Source organism: Polistes fuscatus, unplaced genomic scaffold (assembly GCF_010416935.1).
Source record: "Polistes fuscatus isolate 324 unplaced genomic scaffold, CU_Pfus_HIC Scaffold11, whole genome shotgun sequence".
Classification (NCBI taxonomy): Eukaryota; Metazoa; Arthropoda; class Insecta; order Hymenoptera; family Vespidae; genus Polistes; species Polistes fuscatus.
Genome location: NW_025113009.1, coordinates 6171684 through 6180036, shown reverse-complemented (window position 1 = coordinate 6180036; position 8353 = coordinate 6171684).

Genomic DNA, 8353 nt, shown 5'->3' with positions numbered 1-8353 from the left:
TAGAGGGTCCTTAAGCGGGGATTATTCATTATTTTACGACACGAGCAACCTCGAATAACCAACGTCGTCTCTTCTCTTCCTTTACTTATGCTTTTCCATAGGTCTTGAGAAATTTTTCGTTTATATGTATGTAAGTAAATATATGTGCATGTATGTGTGTGTATGTACGTACAACGGTATAGCTATTCGTGTTGTCGTAGTTGTTAGAACGCGTGGACATTGCCTATAAATATTTCGGTAGCTGTGGCTACTCTAACTACGTTTAAATTGACTTCCTATATTTATAAAGAGGAAACAAACCAAATTTTTTATCATCTCGACAAACACGCACTATGGCAATTCGATACGGAAGCAGAAAGGAAAGAAATGAACGAATATTCTATAAATGTTATACGTTTTTATATTTTTTTTGTTTTTTTTAATCTAAATTTATATCGTATTATTTTTATTATTTTTATTTTTTTATTTTTAAATGGTGCATATCGATATAATTGTATAGAAAAAAGGGGGACTTGATAAATTTATTTAATTTCATTACCATTTATATACAATAAACGTTTTTTTCTCGATCATGCGTGTATTATCGATGACTCGCGTTCGCGTATAGTCAAATAGTTTACATCATCGTTCGAACATCCGTATTTCCATATAGATTAAAAATTTATTTCCACGGGTGTCACACCTATATCTTCGATTAACGGTAATATTCATAAAACGGAGAACTTATATTTACTTTATTTCTGAATTATCGCGAATCTCGGATGCAAATGGGGAGAATACGCGGAAATAGAATCCTACCGATGACCGAGTTTAAGTATTTACAACAAAAATAAATATAGACAATCGTTAGATATTATTCTTATTATTAGAAGAGGGAGGAAGTGGGAGGGAAGAGGAAGAAGGGGGGAGTTGAATAAAAGAAAAGGAGAAAGAGAAAATATCGAACGATTTGAAAACCACTGTATTAAAAGGCGATCCGACGAAGCGGAAGCAGAAATGTTCAGAGAACGTTAGGTAGAACGAGATAGAGAGAAATAAAGGGAAAGAAAATAAAAAAGAAAAAAAAAAAAAAGAAAGAGAGAAAGGGAGAGAGAAGAAGAAAGGGAAGAACGACATTTACGGCGTCAGAAACGTCGTTATCGTGGGGTTGACGAATACGACTGGTCGTAACGAGGCGGAACGAGCGGTGGTAACTTTGCGGCAGGTTAACGCTAACACTCACACACACACACACATACACGTAAATCTACATATATATATACTAAAACACACTTATATGCACACATATATAACTATCAGAAGTTTTCTTTGGAAGAGTATGGAAGGTCGTCAGAGCAAGTCTCAGCGTCACGGAAGGCAAGCAAGCAAGCAAGCAAGCAAGCAAGCGAGTATGAGAGCAAGCGAGCAAACTTAGATCATCATCCTTCGTCCTCTCATTCTCCGTGAATCGAAAACGGCAGCCGGCTTTCTTCGATGGGTCGAAGGTTCGCTTTGGCTTGTAAGCAACGCCTACTTACAGGCTCGTAGAGGGAAATGCCGTGGGTAAATGATTGATAGGTCGCCATACGCGTGTCGTTCTCGCGTACCCGCATGAGTTTCAAGAGAAATAGTGTTTGCTCGTGCGCGTGTTTAGTGTGTGTGTATGTGTGTATGAGAGAGAGAGAAGGAGAGAAAAGTTAAGAAGAGGAAGGAGAAAGGAAGAGTCTGCGGTACCAAGTCATAGGTTAACCATTGTGGTGTGTACATACGCCAAAGACACGACTACCACGAGCTCAAGGGTGAAAGTTTAGCCCGCACTGCCGTTTCTCTCTTGCGGTTCGGATCGTACGATTCGCTGTAAGAACGCGACATAATAGACCGAAGATGCACCTTCTCTTCTTCTTCTTCTTCTTCTTCTTCTCTTCTTCTTTCTCTCTTTCTCTTGCTCGTTCACTCGTTGGTTCGTTCGTTCGTTCTTACTATGTACTTACGATGCATCCTCGTCAAGACATTTGCCTTTCTCGCTAAGACTAGGAAGAGGCTGCGTTCGTTCAACAATATTTCATCGAAAGCATGCATCGGCTCCTCTTCCGTACATTCCATTTCGATCGATCAAGACCTTATTGTTGGATTCTCATTTTTCTCTTCTTTGGCTCAAAAGTCTCTGTTTATTCGATTTTTATTAGGTTTTTTATTGACTGTTTAATGTATGCAAAATTATGGATTAATTGATATTTCATCGAATCGTTTTATAAACCGAAATTCAAAATCGAAGTTTCTTCGGGTAAATAAAATTGAAGATTGTGGAAAGTGAGCTTGTTTTAATAATTGTAATCAACGTTTCGTCGGTTAAGCAAAAATAAATTAATCGTAATTTTCGTCTTCTCTTATTGAAAGTGAAATTTTATCGATGATAAAATATTAAATGCGTATATTGTTCTATTAAAAAAGGAAAGTAAAAAGGTGATTAATGAGTTATAGGTCGATAAGATATTAATTTAATTTCATAGTTCACATTATATTATGAGTACCAAGCGTGAAATATAAATTGTTCAACACGGTATTACAAAGTATACGTTTTGAAATGGTTAGAATAATCAATGAAAATATTTGTTATATTGCATGATGAGAATAATAATGATTTTAATGAAGCGTGTTGCGAAGAACTTTGACTGACGAAAGCGCAGGTGCAAGGAAGTTCATTGTGTGGAAATAGTTACTCGGAATAAGACGAAGACATTCTTCATTCCTTCGAGTTCCTTCGTTCATTTCTCTTTCGTCATAGAAGAAGAAGAAGAAGAAGACAAGCGTGCACGTTTAGACGCGCGACGATGCGTTCGCGTGCATCCACGGAATGTCATTACCGGTGCACGTGCTCACCAATGTTGTTGTTGTGTTGTTGTATGTACTACGATGTACATATTTACGTACTTACACACATATACGACTCTAGTTAAATGTTTCCCCGTTAATTGACCGCGAGGTGCCTAATTAATTAAGTGCTATATCCAGGCCCGTGGCACGTTCACTTAATTGCGGCCCAGCTACCTAGCTATTAACGAACCTCTTTCGTACGAACTTATTTTTTTTTTTCTTTTTTTTTTACCTTATTTTACCTTTTCCTTTTTTCCTCCCCTCGTCTTCTTCCTCATCTTCTCCTCTTCAGTTTAAGTACGTCCGATTCCGTATTAACTTCTGTTCCCTTTTAATCTTCCGAGGTTTATACCAACTTTGAAAGCAACAAACGTAATCGCCACTAACGATCTCTTCCAAATTAAGTAATAAAGCAAACCTTCTTTTCTCTTTTCGGTATTTTTATATTTCAAAAAGTAAGAGATAAAGAGAAGAAATCCCGAAATAATTCAACTTGTTGACAATAAAATATGAAATATTTATTCGTTTTATAAAAGGAACCGTTTGTTAGGAGGATAATTCGAGAAGGAATTTATATATTAACTTTTTCAGGGTCGAAATTTTTCATTTTAATTATAAGACACGATCATTTTTACTTCACAATCTTATTTGCGTGAAATAATATTTCATTTTTGAATGGGTGTCCTTTCAATTTAATAACATTTCTTAGAAAATATAAAAACGATTCACTGCATATGTCTACGCAACGATTTATTCCAATCATTCCACTCATTTATCTTACTACGATCAATTAGAGAATAAAATGAGGAAATAGTCTGAACATTCGTAAGATCGAATATAACTGTCGCAAACATTTGGACAAGTGTTTGAAAAAATTGATGAAAATTTGGCAGGTAATTTCGAAGGTATGCAATAATATCCTAAATCATAGGACATTAGATCTTAAATATAATATAAAAGCGGAAGAAGAAAGTAAGCTTGGGAAAACGCGCGATAGGAGATAGATAGTCTTGGTATTTTCTATTTTTCTATATCTCTTTCTCTCTCTCTCTTTCTCTATTCGTATTGGTCGCGGGGTTGTCTTGTAAACGCCGCTAGAGTATTGTATAAAAGACGGTCACGATATAGGTATAATTTAAAAGGCGACCACGAGAGAACGCGAATGCGAATACGAAACGCGAATGCGAAACGCGAATGCGAAACGCGAACGCGAACGCGAACGCTTGCTTCGGTGCAATTAATAGCAAGCCTTACGGACATCTGGATCGTGTTCGGAATACCTCGGAGATGTATCGGCGAGTTATTTAGCAAAGGAAGAAAATAGAGGAGTCCTAGCTTTTGCTCTACCCTATCTTTCTGCTTTACTTTTCCCTTTACCTTTCCCCTCCCCTCCCCCCCCCTCCTCGCCTCTTTTATTCCTTCTACTACTATCCTCGTATAGAGAAGTTTCCTTTTAATCTAACTTATACCAGGATTCGCGGGAATTAACGACCACGCCTCGTGGTCTACGAAGCTTAGCTAGCACAGACCGTTTCCGGGACCACGGCCCCGGGAAAGAATTTCCCTTAACCCTTTCCTTTCGATGTCCGATCCATTCGTGACCAACTAATGTTGATCATTTCTTTTTTTTTTTTCTATACAGGTTATGCACTTCACAAATTCATCTATCTTTTGCAAATCAAATATTTGATTTAAAACGAAACATCAATTATAATCACGGTCCCGAAAAAGAATTTCCCTTAACCCTTCCTTTTAATGTCCGATCCATTCGTGAATTCGTGACCAACTAATGTTGATCATTTTTTTTTTTTTTTCTATACAGGTTTTGCACTTCAAATTCACCTATCTCTTGCAAATCAAATATTTGATTTAAAACGAAACATCAACTATAATCACGGCCCTGGAAACGAATTTCCCTTAATCCTTCCTTTCGATGTTCGATCCATTCGTGACCAACTAATGTTGATCATTTCTTTTTTTTTTTTCTATACAGGTTATGCATTTCAAATTCATCTATCTTTTGCAAATCAAATATTTGATTTAAAACGAAACATCAATTATAATCACGGCCCGGAAAAGAATTTCTCTTAACCCTTTCCTTTCGATGTTCGATCCATTCGTGACCAACTAATGTTGATCATTTATTTTTTCTTTTTTTTTCTATACAGGTTATGCACTTCAAATTCACCTATCTTTTGCGAATCAAATATTTGATTTAAAACGAAACATCAATTATAATCACGGCCTTGGAAAAGAATTTCCCTTAACCCTTCCTTCCAATGTCCGATTCATTCGTGACCAACTAATGTTGATCATTTCTTTTTTTTTTCTATTCAGGTTATGCACTTCAAATTCATCTATCTTTTGTAAATCAAATATTTGTCTTAAAACGAAACATCAATTATAATCTATTCCTAATATTAAAGCTCTGTTATTATTGTTTTGTGTAGTATTTTATAAAATAATCTCAAAGATGCATCTCCTCTCCTATATGTACTTTCATGTTTTTCGTCCAGGTTTTATTCGTTCAGAGCAAATGATTAAAGAAAAAAGAAATTTGTATATTTCGAATTCGACTATTTCAAATAATGAGAAACGAAACGAAACGTATTTCTAGAATCTTAAGTTACGTTAATTGGCAAGATTAATGGATCTTTTTATTGCCACTTTAAAGTATAATATCGATGAAGTGTAATATCAAATATCGTCAAACACAGGGAATTTCGATTTAACGCGAGAGAAAGTTAGAATTGTCGATATAATATATTTTTTTTTGTTCTTTTTTTCTTTAATTTAAAAAGACTACCGAATAGCCATCATAAAACAAAAATCGCTAATCATTAATAATATTGACGGTGTTATAACGTTTCACATTAATGAGTCAATACGTCGAGAGAAAGTTGCCATTTCGCGGGAACATAAGCTTGCTTTTCGATCGGTCAACAAGTCGTTATTCGAGCCGATCGATGAAATAAATTGTGGAGGCCGATGATATGAAAAAGAAAAAAATAAAAAGAAAGAAAGAAAGAAAGAAAGAAAGAAAGATCTGATATTTCGAAGTATTAAAGGTACTGGAAAGCACTGGACACTGACTTATGCCATTTACGGACTCGAAAGTTCATTCGTGCTTCTTCTTATTCTTCTTCTTCTTCTTCTTCTTCTTTTGATTATTATTATTATTATTATTATTATTATTATTATTATTATTATTATTATTACTATTACCGAGTAAGTCTCTTCCATAGCGATGAGGATGTTCGATGCGAAATATCCGGCCATTCTTTCACATTTACGACGACGATCGTTTGCATAACGATCTTTAATGACGTGTCATCGCGATAAAAAGACGATTGGATAGGTGGTATCCATAATTAGTAACAACGATTCGTGATGGCTACAAGCGTTCATATATTTTCATAAATTTCGTCGACGTACAATCATCGTGTTTGAATAATTTTTCATTAAAATATATTATTATATATTAGGTTGTAGAAACAGAGAGAGAAATAATTGTCTTTGTATTTTCTTAACAGTGGCTTCGAGTATTTGCATAACTCTGATAATATTAATTATTCATCGTGATAATAAGAAGAGGACTAAGTATTTATTTTTAATCGGGGGATTAACAGGGGGAAACCAATATACATTTAGTAATTTTAATCGGATCTGACAATAATTGCATGAGTTTGAAAGCTGACGTATCCATAAAATAATTGGAAGACATAGTTATGGTGTCTTGAAAATGAGTAGGGGAAGAAAAAAAATAAAAGAACAAAATTTGTTTCGTCGTTTTGCATCGAAGTACGCGTTAAAAGTATTCACGAATTATTTTGTAATTTATATGCAAGATAATAAAAAAAGAAAACAAGTAGGCAGGAGAAATTTTGGAATAAAAAGTTGACTACCACATATATATTTAATATACGATTCGAAATGCGTTATGTATAAATGAGTTCTCGAAAGACGATAGTTTCGAGAGATCGAAGTTAGTAGTCGGTTTCTCTTTGGAGTGGTCGCACCTTCGTGGAAGAAATCCTCTTACGTAATTTTATTCGAGGACTAGAAATCTTCAACCATTAGAAGATCCAACTTTCTTTCTTACGATCTTATTCCGCATTCATTCGACTATCTTGAGCAATAATAATCGATCGATCTTTCGATCTATCGATCGATCGTTTATCGGGAGCCTTGGAATCCTAGCGATTTTACAAATACGGAAAACCCATAAACGTGGAATTTCTATTTCTAAGAACTATAATACTCGGTAATAACGAGAATAAGTGATTTATGGTCAAGATCTGATCCACTTCCTAGAAGATTTATAAACGCTTGGAATTTTTCCAACTAAACCGGCCTTGTATTACATCTAATTCTAAGTCTTATTCATTTTCATATTATTTTTATTGTTAAATGGTTTATATTTATTGTCACGAGAGTCTTATTGTCAGACATTGGATAAAACAATGATAAAAAGATAATCTATATTACGAGTAAAGTATGCATTTGTAAACATCGTATGGTGATTTATGGTCAAGATCTGATTTACTTCCTAGATAATTTAGAAACACCTGCAATTTTTTCTCACCAAAACGGCCCCTACGGTATTTCAAGTATTTTATATATTATTCATTCTCGTATTATTTTTATTGTTCAATAATTTATTGCCGTACAATCTCGCATTGTCGGAAATACGATAATGCAACGTTAAAGAAAATTATTTGTTTTACGGGTTGAATTTATTTGCGAATATATGAATGATGATTTATGATAAAAATCTGATATACTATTTCCTAGAGACGACGATTTATCAAATGATAATTTTAATTTGTGAGAATTATCGTAAAGTATCTCGAAACGTGAGATAAAATATGTTAAAAAGTAATAATCGGTTTTACAAGTGGAATATGTTTGGCATTGATGATATTGCAAAATCGGTTAAAGGATTGTAAACATTTGTTTTCGTTTTTATCCCTCGTATAACTAATCGTAAATAACACGATGCAGTTTCAGTCTATGAAAGGTTGTCAAAGAGGAAGGACATCGTGCGAATTGTTTGCATGTCACAATACGACGGATGCAAGTATTATATATTACGAAGTCTCGTTTCTAGTTAAACCGTTAGTAATACTTTTTCATAACCTAGGTACACCTATACAAATACAATACACGTATACATGAATGTATATAAAACGTTCCACGCGAATTGTCCTTTGTCGTCGCACGAACTGAATGACAGCATCCTTCGTTTCTACGAATAGTTCCGAGTATGACCTTAATGGGTGCGGTTTCCGCAACATGGGAATAACTTCGACACTTTGCATTGCGTAGTTCTCCAAGAAAGACGTCCTAGAGAGATTGGTTATATGGTTGGTACATATCATGTGGGTGGAAAGGAATGAAAACATATGAAAGAACGTATCCGGTATCGGAGCTTCGAAAGATAACCAAATTTCATTCTTATGCCGGTTCTATGGGCATAGTAAAATCTTTGAGAAAATTT